At 41.9% G+C, this 16,553-nt stretch overlaps 1 pseudogene; it reads right to left on the bottom strand.

Annotated features, from left to right (window-relative positions):
- Positions 1-2,421: 2,421 nt before the first annotated feature.
- On the bottom strand, positions 2,422-15,453 carry LOC132594460 (ubiquitin-conjugating enzyme E2 variant 1 pseudogene; annotated as a pseudogene).
- Between the last annotated feature and the right edge of the window lie 1,100 nt (positions 15,454-16,553).

The following is a 16,553-nucleotide window of genomic DNA, read 5'->3' as shown; positions in this document are numbered from 1 at the left end:
ACCCCAGCACTGCTTCCCATGGAGGTTTATGATTATGATTTTCTGTATTGGTGAATTGTGATTCTCTGTATCTGCCTGTCTTTCTTTCCAATTTTAGTGTCAGCAGTTCTCCCACTCCTCACTTCTCTGATGAATCTAAGAAGAGTTTTTAATTTTTCAGTTTTCAGCTTTTTACCTGTTGTTAGGACAGAATAATGACTTCCAAGCTCCTTACCTTCTGGACTAGAAAGGGGAAGTCCTGGATCTCATACGTGGAATCTAAAGAATAAAACAGAGGGATCTGCGAAGATAATGGAGAAGAAAGAACCTCAGCTCACCTCCTCCCATGAGCACACCAAAGTCACAACTATCCTCAGGATGACCATTGATGAGAAAGACTGGATGCTACTAGAAAATATCTATAACTAAAGACATAAAGAAGGGGGCTTCCCTGGTGGCGCTGTGGTTGAGAATCTGCCTGCTAATGCAGGGGACACGGGTTTGAGCCCTGGTCTGGGAGGATCCCACATGCCACGAGGCAACTAGGCCCGTGAGCCACAACTACTGAGCCTGCGCGTCTGGAGCCTGTGCTCTGCAACAAGAGAGGCCGCGATAGTGAGAGGCCCACACACCGTGATGAAGAGTGGCCCCCACTTGCCACAACTAGAGAAAGCCCACGCACAGAAACGAAGACCCAACAGAGCAAAAAATAAAAAATAAATAAATTAAAAAGAAAGGAAGAGAGAGAGGTTGAGGTATCTATCAAAAAAAAAAAAAAGAAAAGAAAAGAAAAGACATACAGAAGGGACTACAATGACAGGTAGGAGTAGTGGATTCATGATATAATCAAGTCCCATACCCCTGGGAGGGTGACCCACAAACTGGAGAATAATGATATTGCAGAGATTCTTCAACAGGTGTGAGAGTTCTGAGCCCTACTTAGAGCTCCCCAGCCTTTGGGTCCTGCACCAGGAAGATGAGCCCCTAGAGCATTTGGCTTTGAACTCCAGTGGGGTTTAATTTTAGGAATCCCAAAGGACTGGGGGAAATAGGCTTTACTCTTAAAGGGCGCACACAAAATCTCATGTTCACCAGGACCAAGGGCAAAAGCAGTGATTTTATAGGAGCCTGGACCAGACCTACCTGCTGTTCTTGGAGAGTCTTCCAGAGAGGTAGGGGGCAGATGTGTCTCACTCTGGGAACATAGATACTGGCAGCAGCCATATTTGGGAGCTTTCCATCACATGTACAATAGTGCCAGCAGGTGCCATCATGGGATCCTCGCTCTAGCTCATTATCACAAAGACCTGGCCCCACCCAACAGCCTATAAGCACCAGTGCTGGGATGCCTCAGGCCAAACAACTAACTGGGCAAGGACAAAAGCCCCACCCATCAGCAGATAGGCTGCTTAAAGAATTCCTGAGGCTGCAGGTGACCCTAGACACATCTCTTCCCACCAGAGGGCCAAGACCAAGCTTCACCCACCAATGGGCAGGCACAGGAATCCTGCACTACCCTCTAGACTAGCCTCACCCACTAGGGAGCAGACACCAGATGCAAGAAAACCACAAATCTGTAGCCTGTGGACCCAGATCACCCACAGCTGTCCAGACTCTACCCTGGGACCAGCTAGGCCCTGGCTCTGCAAACTAGCAGGCCAACACAAGTTTGAGGACACCCTGGGCCCCATGTCCAACTGTGTCAGGAACTGGCCTCACCCCACCAGTGATCTGACACCAGCTCTGAGATCCCTGAGCCCTGCAGGCACACTCTAGGAAATGGCTCTTCCTGCTGATTGTTACACTTGACAGGATGCTTTGTTATAGCACATGCTATGTATTTCAAATGGACAAAAAAATGGTATTATCTACATTATTTTAAGATAAATTGCCTTTGAATGAGAGCTTCCTTTCCAGTACTTTGAGGTCTACAAAGCGTATCTATAAAAAAATCACCATTGTGGAAAATAGAGACTGAGTGGGGGACTACCCTGGCGGTCCAGTGGTTAAGACTTTGCCTTCCAATGCAGGGGGTGAGGGTTCAATCCCTGGTCAGGGAGCTAAGAGCCCACATGCCTCACAGTCAAAAAACCAGAACATAAAACAGAAACAGTATTGTTACAAATTCAATAAAGACTTTAAAAATAGTCCATATAAAAAAAAATCTTAAAAAAAGACTGAGGCGGGGCTTCCCTGGTGGCACAGTGGTTGGGAGTCCGTCCGCCTGCCGATGCGGGGGACGCGGGTTCGTGCCCCGGTCCAGGAGGATCCCGCATGCCACGGAGCGGCTGGGCCTGTTGGCCATGGCCGCTGGGCCTGCACGTCTGGAGACTGTGCTCCGCTGCGGGGGAGGCCACAGCAGTGAGGGGCCCGCGTACCGCAAAAAAAAAAAAAAGACAAAAAAAAAGACTGAGGGGGAGAGGCTGTGGTTTTTCTTTTTGATTAGTTGCTATAACACTGTCCTTCAGGTGGCTGAGGAATTATCATATTTTCTTTAGACATCATTAAACTCTTAGACATCAATAAAGCTCTTGCAAGACAACTTTTATGCTATAGGAATTCTGCCATTTTGCTAGCACCAACATGGTTCTTCAGCTCACAACTCCATTACAACTATTAACTACATTCATACTATTTTTGTTATAAATCTTCCAAAGTGGTGTGATTCTGAGTATTTAGGTCCACATTCTGTTTTAAGGCTCTATATCCATTTTTCATAAAGAGTTACTATCCCTTTCTATCTTGTGTCATGTCTTCATCATTTTCTAGACTCCAGCTAACTGTGCAATCTCCTCCTCCTTTCTGGCTTTCTTCATGTTCTAACAGTCAGAAATTTCAGGAGACTTTTACTCCTCTGGAGTGAAATTGCCTGGGTTCAAGCCCTCTTTACCACTCACATTGCTGTGTGACTTCAGGTGAGAGACTTGAATCTTTCCTGGCCTCAGTTTTTCCATCTGAAAAAGAGGAGGAAAATATCAACTTCATAGGGTTTCTGTGAAGATTAAATTCTTTGCTAAACTTTAGCACAGGGAGGAAGAGAGGACACTAGAAGAGGCAGTGTTTACCAGGCCATTATATCCAGCTTTTAATCCTCACAACTTCTCAGTGCAGCAACTCCTAGTAATATCTTCTTTATAGAGATAAAAACCCTTGAAACTCTAAGCTAATGGGTGGAGGAGTGCATACTAAAACACAAACCTCTTATCTGTGATGCTCACAAATATCTGCTACTCGCAGAGATTCCTCAGTTCTTGGAGGGATTTCTTACAAGCAAAATTGACAAAGTGAATTCCTGTACATTGAGTCCTTTGGCCTGGACTCCCAAGTTTTTTTCTTGCTACTTCATAAGGATACTCATAAGTATAACAAGCTTTTGGTTTCCTTCAGATGCATAGCAGTGAAGAACACAATGACTAATAGTATAATTTGGGACCATTGCCATGATTCATGCTAAAGTATACGTAGTTTTACCCACCATTTGCATCAGTACAAATCCAACACATTTAAAATGGCAAATGACATCTTAGTATTATTATGAAAATAACGTTGACCCTATGGACTCCCTGAATATGCCTTAAGTACCCCCAGGGGTTCACAGAACACACTTTGAGAACCACTGACTAAGCAGCCACCTAAAGACATGCATGAATTTCAACTATATTCCACAAGATGGTGCTATAGTAATGCACATCAGTAATTGAATGTTGGGTCAAGACTGATTTTAAAAATTTGGTTGGTTTCAGAAACCAATGTAGCTAAAATGTATATATTAAGAAAGTTGCCTTAAGTGGGCTCTTGGAGTACCAGGTCTATCTTATTATCTGAGCCCTCACCTCCAGCACATAACCTTGTTCCCTGAATACTGCTTTGCACATAGTTACATTCCATATAAACCCTTTCCTCAGGGGCACATTAACACCTCCTGTTAATTTGGATGGTCATATGTTGCAATCATGGACTCTCGAAACCTTATCAAATTTAATGCTTTTTCGTTAAGAATATTTTACCTCCTTCCAAATAACCTTCCACCTTTGTTCTTACAAACCATACACCCTGGAATTACATGTAACTTTCCCGGAGGTGAGATCTTTAATTTCTGTGGTTCTAAAGCTGTATTTTCAGCGGGGGAGGAGCACAAATCCTTTTGTGACTTTGACAAAAGCTGTGGACCTTCCTCCCTGAAAAAAATGTACATATATGTACATGAAACTTTGCATACAATTTCAAAGAGCTTAGATATGCCCTGAAGCCACGACTCACGTTAAGAACTGCTTTAGTGGTAGAAACTCTTGCCAAGCCCCATCTAACTCTTTCAGTTTAGGTAAAAGAGAAGTTTGTATTACACAAAAGAGATCTGGAGTCTATATGTCCTCTTATTGTTTTGCTATTATTAAGAACTTTGTATGCTATAGTGTTTTCATCCTTTAAAAATCCCATGCTTCTAGTTGATAAAGAGAAAAATTTAATATGCCCACCAGGATTTTGATATGGCTTTTTGACAAGGGGTCATTACTCTCCATGTTAAGGATTATGTCCTATCTTTTTCATATACACCACTAGCCAAGAACATTTTGCCAGACTTTATTTTTGTATTCTATATTACAAAGCAATAGGATCCATTTTATTTTTTAAATGTAAAATTATAATATTTAATATGACGTTTGTTATCAAATTATCGGCAACCTACACTACCCTCAGGGCCTTTGACACTTTCTGAGAGGCTTACTGTCTGAAATTTCTCCTTTAAACATTTATTCATTCAATTCTTGAAGACTTTTCTTTGGAATTCCCTATTAAATGGTGAATTACCCAAGGAAAAGTACATGTTAAGCTGGTGGTTTAAGGTACATTCTGTGGATTCTTGGGTCTCATAAAAATGATCTAGACAGCCTAAAAAGGTTTTGCTTTTTTAAAAAAATTCTTTATTGGAGTATAATTGTTTTACAATGGTGTGTTAGTTTCTGCATTATAACAAAGTGAATCAGCTATACATATACATATACCCCCATATCGACTCCCTCTTGCATCTCCCGCCAACCCTCCCTATCCCATCCCTCTAGGTGGTCACAGGGCACCGAGCTGATCTCCCTGTGCTATGTGGCTGCTTCCCACTAGCTATTTTATTGTTTTTTTTTTGCGGTACGCGGGTCTCTCACCGTTGTGGCCTCTCCCAATGCGGAGCACAGGCTCCGAACGCGCAGGCCCAGCAGCCATGGCCCATGGGCCCAGCCGCTCCGTGGAACGCGGGATCCTCCCGGACCGGGGCATGAACCCGTGTCCCCTGCATCGGCAGGCGGACCCTCAACCACTGCGCCACCAAGGAAGCCCCCCACTAACTATTTTACATTTGTAGTATGTATTAGTCCATGACACTCTCTCACTTCGTCCCAGCTTCCCTTTCCCCCTCCCTGTGTCCTCAAGTCCATTCTCTACACCTGCCTCTTTATTCCAGTCTTGCCCCTAGGTTCTTCATAACCATTTTTTTTTAGATTCCATATATATGTGTTAGCATACGGTATTTGTTTTTCACTTTCTGACTTATCTCACTCTGTATGACAGACTCTAGGTCCATCCACCTCACTACAAATAACTCAATTTTGTTTCTTTTTATGGATGAGTAATATTCCATTGTATATATGTGTCACATCTTCTTTATCCATTCATCTGTTGATGGACACTTAGGTTGCTTCCATGTCCTAGCTATTGTAAATAGAGCTGTAATGACCATTTTGGTGCATGACACTTTTTGAATTATGGTTTTCTCAGGGTATATGCCCAGTAGTGGGATTGCTGGGTGGTATGGTAGTTCTATTTCTAATTTTTTAAGGAACCTCCATACTGTTCGCCATAGTGGCTGTACCAATTTACATTCCCACTAACAGTGCAAGAGGGTTCCCTTTTCTCCACACCCTCTCCAGCATTTATTGTTTGTAGATTTTTTGATGATGGCCATTCTTATTGGTGTGAGGTGACACCTCATTGCAGTTTTAACTTGCATTTGTCTAAGGATTAGTGATGTGGAGCATCCGTTCATGTGTTTGTGAGCAATCTGTATATCTTCTTTGGAGAAATGTCTATATAGGTCTTCTGCCCATTTCTGGATTGGGTTGTTTGTTTTTTTGATATTGAGCTGCATGAGCTGCTTGTAAATTTTGGAGATTACTCATTTGTCTCTTGCTTCATTTGCAAATATTTTCTCCCATTCTGAGGGCTGTCTTTTTGTCTTGTTTATGGTTTCCTTTGCTGTGCAAAAGATTTTAATTTTCATTAGGTCCTGTTTCTTTATTTTTGTTTTTATTTCCATTTTCTAGGATGTGGATCAAAAAGGATCTTGCTGTGATTTATGTCATAGAGAGTTCTGCCTATGTTTTCCTCTAAGAGTTTTATACTGTCTGGCCTTACATTTAGGTCTTTAATCCATTTTGAGTTTTTTTGTGTGTATGGTGTTGGGGAGTGTTCTACTTTCATTCTTTTACATGTAGCTATCCAGTTTTCCCAGCACCACTTATTGAAGAGGCTGTCTTTTCTCCATTGTATATTCTTGCCTCCTTTATCAAAGATAAGATGACCATATATGTGTGGGTTTATCTCTTGGTTTTCTGTTCTGTTCCATTGATCTATAGTTCTGTTTTTGTGCCAGTACCATACTGTCTTGATTACTGTAGCTTTGGAGTATAGTCTGAAGTCAGGGAGCCTGATTCCTCCAGCTCTGTTTTTCTTTCTCAAGATTGTTTTGGTTATTAGGAGTCTTTTGTTTTTCCATGAAAATTGTGATATTTTTTGCCCTAGCTCTGTGAAAAATTCCATTGGTAGTTTGATAGGGATTGCATTGAATCTCTAGATTTCTTTGAGAAGTATAGTCATTTTCTCAATGTTGATTCTTCCAATCCAAGAACATGGTATAGCTCTCCATCACTTTGTATCATCCTAAAATTCCTTCATCACTGTCTTATTGTTTTCTGCATACAGGTCTTTGGTCTCCTTAGGTAGATTTATTCCTAGGTATTTTATTCTTTTTGTTGAAATGGTAAATGGGAGTGTTTCATTAATTTCTCTTTCAGATATTTCATCTTTAGTGTATAAGAATGCAAGACATTTCTGTGCATTCATTTTGTATCCTGCTACTTTACCAAATTCACTGAATAGCTCTAGTAGTTTTCTGGTAGAATCTTTAGGATGTATAGCATCATGGCATCTGCAAACAGTGACAGTTTTACTTCTTGTTTTCATATTTGGATTGTTTTTATTTCTTTTTCTTCTCTGATTTCTGTGGCTGAACCTTCCACAATTATGTTGATTAATAGTGGTGAGAGTGGGCAACCTTGTCTTGTTTCTGGTCTTAGTGGATATGGTTTCAGTTTTTCACCATTCAGAACAACGTTGGCTGTGGGTTTGTCATATATGGCCTTTATTATGTTGACGAAAATTCCCTCTATGCCTACTTTTCTGGAGGGCTTTTTGAATAAATGGGTGTTGAATATTGTCAAAAGCTTTTTCTGCATCTATTGAGAAGATCATATGCTTTTCTCCTTCAATTTTTTAATATGGTTTTATCACATTGATTTGTGTATAGTGAAGATTCCTTGCATTCATGGGATAAACCCCATGTGATCATGGTGTGTGATCATTTTAATGTGCTGTTGGATTCGGTTTGCTAGTATTTTGTTGAGGATTTTAACATCTATGTTCATCAGTGATATTGGCCTGTAGTTTTCTTTCTTTGTGACATCTTTGTCTGGTTTTGGTATCAGGGTGATGGTGGCCTCTTAGAATGAGTTTGGGAGTGTTCCTCCCTCTGATACATGTTGGAAGAGTTTGAGAAAGATAGGTGTTAGCTCTTCTCTAAATGTTTGATAGAATTCGCCTGTGAAGCCATCTGGTCTTGGGCTTTTGTTTCTTGGAAGATTTTAATCACAGTTTCAATTTCAGTGCTTGTGATTCGTCTGTTCATATTTTCCATTTCTCCCTGGTTTAGTCTCTGAAGGTTTTGCTTTTCTAATAATTTGCCCATTTCTTCCATGTTGTCCATTTTATTGGCCTGTATGTGCTTGTAGTAATCTCTCATGATCCTTAGTATTTCTGCAGTGTCAGTTGTTACTTCCTTTTCATTTCTAATTCTATTGATTTGAGTCTTCTCCCTTTTTTTTTTTTTTTTTTTTTGATGAGTCTGGCTAATGGTTTATCAATTTTGTTTATCTTCTCAAAGAGCCAGCTTTTAGTTTTATTGATCTTTGCTATCCTTTCCTTCATTTCTTTTTCATTTAGTTATGATCTGATCTTTATGATTTCTTTCCTTCTGCTAACTTTGGGGTTTTTTTGTTCTTTCTCTAACTGTTTTTGGTGTAAGGGTAGGTTGTTTATTTGAGATGTTTCTTGTTTCTTGAGGTAGGATTGTATTGTTATAAACTTCCCCTTAGAACTGTTTTTGCTGCATCCCATATGTTTTGGCTGATTGCCTTTTCATTGTCATTTGGTCCTAGGTATTTTTTGATTTCCTCTTTGATATTTTCAGTGATTTCTTGGTTATTTAGTAGCATATTGTTTAGGTTCCATGTGTTTGTATTTTTTTACAGATTTTTCTTGCAATTGATATCTAGTCTCACAGTGCTATGGTTGGAAAAGGTACTTGATATGATTTCAATTTTCTTATATTGATGAGGCTTTATTTGTGGACCAAGATATTATCTCTCCTGGAGAATGTTCCATGAGCACTTGAGAAAAATATGTATTCTGTTGTTTTTGGATGGAATGTCCTATAAATATCAATTAAGTCCATCTTATTTAATGTATCATTTAAAGCTTGTGTTTCCTTATTTATTTTCATTTTGGATGATCTTTCCATTTGTGAAAATGGGATGTTGAAGTCCCCTACTATGATTGTGTTACTGTTGATTTCCCTTTTTATCACTGTTAGAATTTTTCTTATGTATTGAGGTGCTTCTGTGTTGTGTGCATAAATATTTACAATTGTTATATCTTCTTCTTGGTTTGATCCCTTGATCATTATGTAGTGTCCTTCTTTGTCTCTTGTAATAGTCTTTATTTTAAAGTTTAGTTTATCTGATATGAGTATTGCTACTCCAGCCCTCTTTTGATTTCTTTGGCATTGAATATCTTTTTCCATCCCTTCACTCTCTGTCTGTGTGTGTCCCTAGGTTTGAAGTGAGTCTCATCTAGACAGCATATATATGCATCTTGTTTTTGTGTCCATTCAGCCAGTCTATGTCATTTGGTGGGAGCATTTAATCGATTTACATTTAAGGTAATTATCAATATACATGTTCCTATTCCCATTTTCTTAATTGTTTTGAGCTCGTTATTATAGGTATTTTCCTTCTCTTGTGTTTCTTGCCTATAGAAGTTCCTTTAGCATTTGTTGTAAAGCTGGTTTTGTGGTGCTGAATTCTCTTAGCTTTTGGTTGTCTGTAAAGGTTTTAATTTCTCCATTGAACGTGAATGAGATCTTTGCTGGGTAGAGTAATCTTGGTTGTAGGTTTTTCCCTTTCATCACTTTAAATATGTCCTGCCACTCCCTTCTGGCCTGCAGAGGTTTTGCTGGAAGGTCAGCTGTTACCGTTATGGGGATTCCCTGTGTGTTATTTGTTGTATTTCCCTTGCTGCTTTTAATATTTTTTCTTTGTATTTAATTTTTGATAGTTTGATTAATATGTGTCTTGGCGTGTTTCTCCTTGGAATTTTCCTGTATAGACTCTCTGCACTTCCTGTGCTTGATTGACTATTTCCTTTTCTATATTAGGGAAGTTTTCAACTATAATCTCTTCAAACATTTTCTCAGTCCTTTTCTTTTTCTCTTCTTCTTCTGGGTCCCCTATAATTCGAATGTTGGTGCGTTTAATGTTGTCCCAGAGGTCTCTGAGACTGTCCTCAATTCTTTTCATTCTTTTCTCTTTATTCTGCACTGTGGTAGTTGTTTCCACTATTTTATCTTCCAGATCACTTATTCGTTCTTCTGCCTCAGTTATTCTGCTATTGATTCTTTCTAGAGAATTTTTAATTCATTTACTGTGTTTTTCATCATAGATTGTTTCCTCTTTAGTTCTTCTAGGTCCTTGTTAAATGTTCCTTGTGTTTTCTCCATTCTATTTCCAAGATTTTGTATCAACTTAACTATCATTACTCTGAATTATTTTTTAGGTATACTGCCTGTTTCCTTCTCATTTGTTTGGTCTGGTGGGTTTTTACCTCGCTCCTTCATCTGGTGAGTAATTCTCTGTCTTCTCATTTTGCTTAACTTACTGTGTTTGGGGTTTCCTTTTCACAGGCTGCATATTCGTTATTCCTGTTGTTTTTAGTATCTGCCGCCAGTAGGTAATGTTGGTTCAGTGGGTTTTGTAGGCTTCCTCGTTGAAGGGACTGGTGCCTGTGCTCTGGTGGATGAAGCTGGATCTTGTCTTTCTGTTGGGCAGGAATGCATCCAGTGGTGCGTTTTGGGGTGTCTGTGGCCTTATTATGATTTTAGGCAGCCTCTCTGCTAATGGGTGGTGTTTTGTTCCTGTCTTACTAGTTGTTTGGAATGGGCTGTACAGCACTGGACCTTGCTGGTCATTGAGTGGAGCTGGGTCTTAGCATTGAAATGGAGATTTCTGGGAGAGCTCTTGCCGATTGATATTACATGGGACCAGGAAGTCTCTTGTGGTCCAGTGTCTTGAACTCAGCTCTCCCACCTCAGAGGCTCAGTCCTCTCACCCGTCTGGGGCACCAAGACCCTGTCAACCACATGGCTGCAGCATCAGTTGGCATTATTGTTGCTTTCTTTCTCTCTCAACAACTGAGTATGATAACATAGAGCCTCTTTCTTCTGAATCAGCAGAAGCTGAAGGATAGCTGGTGGGAGCAGGAGGAGCCACAGACACAGTTGATGTTTGATTCCAATGAAGTCAAAACAGTGCAAACCCCCCTTCTCTTTTTTTTTGCGGTATGTGGGCCTCTCACCGCCGTGGCCTCTCCCGTTGCGGAGCACAGGCTCTGGACGTGCAGGCTCAGCGACCATGGCTCACGGGCCCAGCCACTCCGTGGCATGTGGGATCCTCCCAGACCGGGGCACGAACCCGTGTTCCCTGCATCGGCAGGCGGACTCCCAACCACTGCGCCACCAGGGAAGCCCGCAAACCCCCCTTCTCTTGCACCCTGCACCAACTTTCTCAGCACACAATCTGCCACGTCACCACCTAAAAAGGTTTTGTTTGCAGTTTTAAAAATTTGTAAGTTTTGAATGAACAAAAACCTCAAATACAGGTGTTATGTATCAAATTTAACATATTGGAGTACAGTAATGCCTTAACTTTTGATTAACTTTGTAATATGAATTAATTAAAGATTTGCATCTATAGATTAGATTTATATTAGTAAAATGCCACTCTTTTTGTATTCTTATTGGAAGGGCTCAGCATATAATTTGTTTGGTAATACGATTCTTCTGAGAATAATTGCCATAAGCTATTAGTTACACTACTCCTACATATTTCTCTCTACACCTAATTGTGCCCTTCATACTTTTCCATCCAGTCCACTATCCCATCCTTCCTCTCATCAAACCCCTTCATGCTTTCTTAAATATATGTTTTACCAGGCACTCATTTACTCCCTTATATCATGTCTGATAGAGGCTCCAAAAGCCCCCTTTTTACTCACTGCTTTCAGTAATCTGATTTCCCCCAGACCCCAGCCATTTTTGCCTTCTTCTCTCAACAGTGCTGCTTTCTGAGGCTGTTTCTATGTACCACCTTTCTGACAGCTGGGGACTAATTTTAACTAGGGAGCGAGTAGTCTTTCTGGAAGGGGATGAGGGCAGAGGCAGTTCTGACTACAACTTGGTAAACAGGGCTGAATCTAACCAGATGCTACCAACCAAACATGCTGCTGCCTAAAGTTTACTCAGAGGTGAGTAACAGCTTGAGGACCCGACAGTGTAATCCAGAGGAAGGAATATTGCAATGATTGTAATTCCTTCAGTCTTTTTTCCCCCAGAATTTTTTTTCAACCCCTAACTCTACATGCAACTTTGGGCAAGTCACTTTCCTATCTGAGTTTCCTCATCATGGTGTACAGAACTTAAAAAGTTGGAGTCAAATAGCCTGGAGTCAAATAGCCTAGAGTCAAATTAGCCTGATTGCATGATCTTGAGGTCTAACACCCTATGTTTAGGTGCTAAAAACAGAAAGAAAGGCCCAGGGCTACTGGGAATGAAGAAAGGCCCTGGGGTTGAGAGTAGATCAGTTCCAGGAGAAGGAGAGAAACCTTGGATAGGTTTCACTAGATGCTATGTGATGAGATGACAATAGATATAGAGGAGTAGAGGCCTGGGGAAGGTGATGGACTAGGGCACACTGGAACAAAAACCAAACTTTTCTTGTTTTGCAGTGTTGCTCTGCCCTAAATTACTATCGTCCAAACCCTTGCAGTGTGTCACCAGATGTCTCATTGCTGTCTCCCCTGCATTCTACCACTCAGCTTTGTAATTCCTTTTGCACGTGACCTTAAGACTAAATTTCCTAAAGTGCAACTTCATTCATGCCACTTCCCTTCTTTAAAAATATCAGCCAGTGATTTCCCATGGCCTACAGAATAAAATAGAAACTATTCTTGCTTTTGAGGTCATTATTCATCTGTCCTCAACTAGTTTCCAAGTCTTATTCACTTCTCCCCTGCAGGTACTCAATGCACACGTCACTCTGGATTCCTTTTTCTTCCAACATGTAATGTCTATACTCACCTTAGTTGACAATCCTATCCATACTTTATGGTCTATTTCAAATGATCCTGTGTCTCTCAACTCTTCACTTCCTCTTTGGAGTGCTCTGCTGGTACCTTTCATAGGCAATTCCCACATTTTGTCTTGTGTGTGATTGCTTTTTGTATTAAATTTTCCTTTCTTAGGTGTAAGTTCCCAGAGGGTAGAGACTCCACGTCATTTCATCTGTATCAGTTTCTTCTATCTAAACCCTACAATTGTGCCTGGTATATTTCTGTGTGCATTGAGATTCAATAAATATTGAAATAAATGTAATACTTAAAAAATCTGCTTTCTCCAAACTCAGTTCTTTTTGTTCTGTTTTCTAAGTAATTGAAAAGGATTTTGAGCTATAAGACTTTTAGGGAACCATTCTGGTAGGGCATTTGTGTAGTAGTTCTAGTACTAGTTTCCAGCTTTAACCTGATGTTCATCCCTACTGAAGCCAGCAAGTCTCTTAATATACTGGGGGCAGCTAAGAAAAAGTTTGTGACTGACTATTGAGTTACAACAATGTCTATTGAGATCAGAATGAGGACAATACCTATTATGATATAGTTTCAAAGGTTTCATATATTGCCCCTTTTTATTTCCTACTCTAGGATTCTAGAACCTCCACAAAGCAAACCTGACTATCTCAAACTGCCAGGGTTCTAGGGTTTCTGTCCATGTTACACTGTTCCTCCCACCAATTTCCCAAGGAAAACCTAGTACACATTATCCCTAAACTTCCACTTCAGAGCAGGTTAAACAACATTTCCTTGGAAACAGTTGATAGTATTTCCAACAAATGGAGAGGTGAAAATTGCATCTGTGGCCACTGTTAGGTACAATTATCTACTTAATGCAGAATTCTGCTATGTATTCTGGGGCCCAAGGGACTGTGGAGTAAGACAAATTAAATGAAAGTACTTAGATTTGAGTATTTGGATTGGAACTTAACAATTTTTAGTCCTGTGAGAGGCAGGGATTTTTGTACATGAGACAACTGAAATAAAATTGGAGAGACGCTGGGAGCAATTGGTTCAAGATGGTGGAGTAGAAGGACGTGCACTCACTCCCCCTTGCAAGAGGACTGGAATCACAGCTAGCTACTGAAGAATCATTGACAGGAGGACACCAGAACTCACGAAAAAAGATACCCCACAACCAAAGACAAAGGAGAAGTCACAATGAGATGGTAGGAGGGGTTCAATCACAATAAAATCAAATTCTGTAACCACTGGGTGGATGATGCACAAACTGGAGAACAATTACAGCACAGAAGTCCACCCACTGGAGTGAAGGTCCTTAGCCCCACATCAGGCTTCCCAACCTGGGGGTCTGGCAACAGGAGGAGGAATTCCCAGAGAATCAGACTTTGAAGGCTAGTGGGATTTGATTGCAAGACATCAACAGGACTGGGGGAAACAGAGACTCCACTCTTGGAGGGCACACACAAAGTAGTGGGTGCATGAGACCCAGAGGGAAGGAGCAGTGACCACATAGGAGATGATCTCCTGCTGAGGCATGGGGTGGATGTGGCTTACTGCAAGGACAAGGACACAGGCAGCAGAAGCTCTGGGAAGTGCTCCTTTGCATAAGTCCTCCTGGAGTCCACCATTAGCCCCACCAAAAAGCCTGTAGCCTCCAGTGCTGGGATGCCTCAGGCCACAAAGCCAACAAGGAGGGAACTCAACCCCACTTATCAGAAGACAACAAGATTAAAGTTTTATTGAGCTCTTCCCACCAGAACAACACCAGCTCTACCCACCACCAGTCCCTTTCATCAGGAAGCTTACATAAGCCTCTGAGATAACTTTATCCACTAGAGGGCAGACAGAAGAAGCAAGAACTACAATCCTGCAGCCTGTGGAACAAAAACCACATTCACAGAAAGATAGACAAAGTGAAAAGGCAGAGGACTTTGTACCAGATGAAAGAACAAGATAAAATCCAAGAAAAACAACTAAATAAAGTGTATATAGGCAACCTTCTAGAAAAAGAATTCAGAATAATGATAGTGAAGATGATCCAGGACCTCAGAAAAAGAATGGAGGCAAAGATTGAGAAGATGCAAGAAATGTTTAACAAAGACCTAGAAGAATTAAAGAACAAACACCTAGAAGAATTAAAGAACTGACAAACAGAGATGAACAATACAATAACTGAAATGAAAAACACACTAGAAGGAATCAATAGCAGAATAACTGAAGCAAAAGAATGGGTAAGTGACCTGGAAGACAGAAAGGTGGAATTCACTGCCACAGAACAGAATAAAGAAAAAAGAATGAAAAGAAATGAAGACAGCCTAAGAGACATCTGTGACAACATTAAACACACCCACATTCACATTATAGGGGTCCGAGAAGGAGAAGAGAGAGAGAAAGGACCCAAGAAGGTATTTAAAGAGATTATAGTCAAAAACGTCCCTAAGGTCTCCCAAGATAGGGGGTTGGCCAATCTGGGGCGTCCAAACCATCCAGAGAAGCTGGCAGGGAAGAAGCAACTCTTAGCACTTTTTGCTTCTGCAATCCTTTCCCCAGGACCACAAATCCCAGATGTCACTGTGGCCGCCCCCACCCCATTATTACCCTCCGAGGCTGGTAGTCTGGGTCGCCTGGGCCAGGAGTGCCCTCTAGCAGCAGACGAGAGCATCGGTACACAGACGCCAACAGCTTGGGAGCACGGGAAACTGTGGCTGCACAGGGAGAGGACAGACCTGGCGGTACTGCGAGGTCCATTCTGTCAGCAGGTGGTTAATTTTTAGATGAAACAAACACTCACTAATTTAGATGCGACAAAAATCACCACGTTTGGAGGAGCAACAAGATGGTGGAAGAATAAGACATGGAGATCACCTTCCTCCTCACAAATACATCAGAAATACATTTACATGTGGAACAACTCCTGCAGAACACCTACTGAATGCTGGCAGAAGACCTCAGACCTCCCAAAAGGCAAGAAACTCCCCACATACCTGGGTAGGGCCAAAAAAAAGAAAAAACAGATACAAAAGGATAGGGATGGGACCTGCACCAGTGGGAGGGAACTGTGAAGGAGGAAAGGTTTCCACACAATAGGAAGCCCCTTTGCGGGCTGAGACTGCGGGTGGTGGAGGGGGGAAGCTTCGGAGCCATGGAGGAGAGAGCAGCAACAGGGGTGCGGAGGGCAAAGCAGAGACATTCCCACACAGAGGATTGGTGCTGACTAGCACACACCAGCCCGAGAGGCTTCTCTGCTTACCCGCCAGGGCAGGCGAGGGCTGGGAGCTGAGGCTCAGACTTCGGAGCTTAGATCCCAGGGAGAGGACTGGGGTTGGCGGCATGAACACAGCCTGAAGGGAGATAATGTGCCACAGCTAGCCGGGAGGGAGTCTGGGAAAAAGTCTGGAGCTGCTGAAGAGGCAAGACACTTTTTCTTGCCTCTTTGTTTCCTGGTTTGCAAAGAGAGGGGATTAAGAGTGCCACTTAAAGGAGTTCCAGAGACGTGCGCAAGCCGCGGCTATCAGCGTGGACCCCAGAGATGGGCATGAGACGCTAAGGCTGCTGCTGCAGCCACCAAGAAGCCTGTGTACAAGCACAGGTCACTATCCACACCTCCCCTCCCGGGGAGCCTGTGCAGCCTGCCACTGCCAGGGTCCTGTGATCCAGGGACAAGTTCTCCAGGAGAACACACGGCACACCTCAGGCTGCTGCAACGTCTTGTTGACCTCTGCCGCTGCAGGCTTGCCCTGCATCCCTTACCCCTCCCTCCCCACGGCCTGAGTGAGAGACCTGCCTAATCAGCTGCTCCATTAACCCCGTCCTGTCTGAGCGAAGAACAGACGCCCTCAGGAGACCTA

The sequence above is a fragment of the Globicephala melas genome, chromosome X (genome assembly GCF_963455315.2).
Source record: "Globicephala melas chromosome X, mGloMel1.2, whole genome shotgun sequence".
In the NCBI taxonomy this organism is placed as follows: Eukaryota; Metazoa; Chordata; class Mammalia; order Artiodactyla; family Delphinidae; genus Globicephala; species Globicephala melas.
This window is presented reverse-complemented; position numbering and strand designations above follow the sequence as displayed.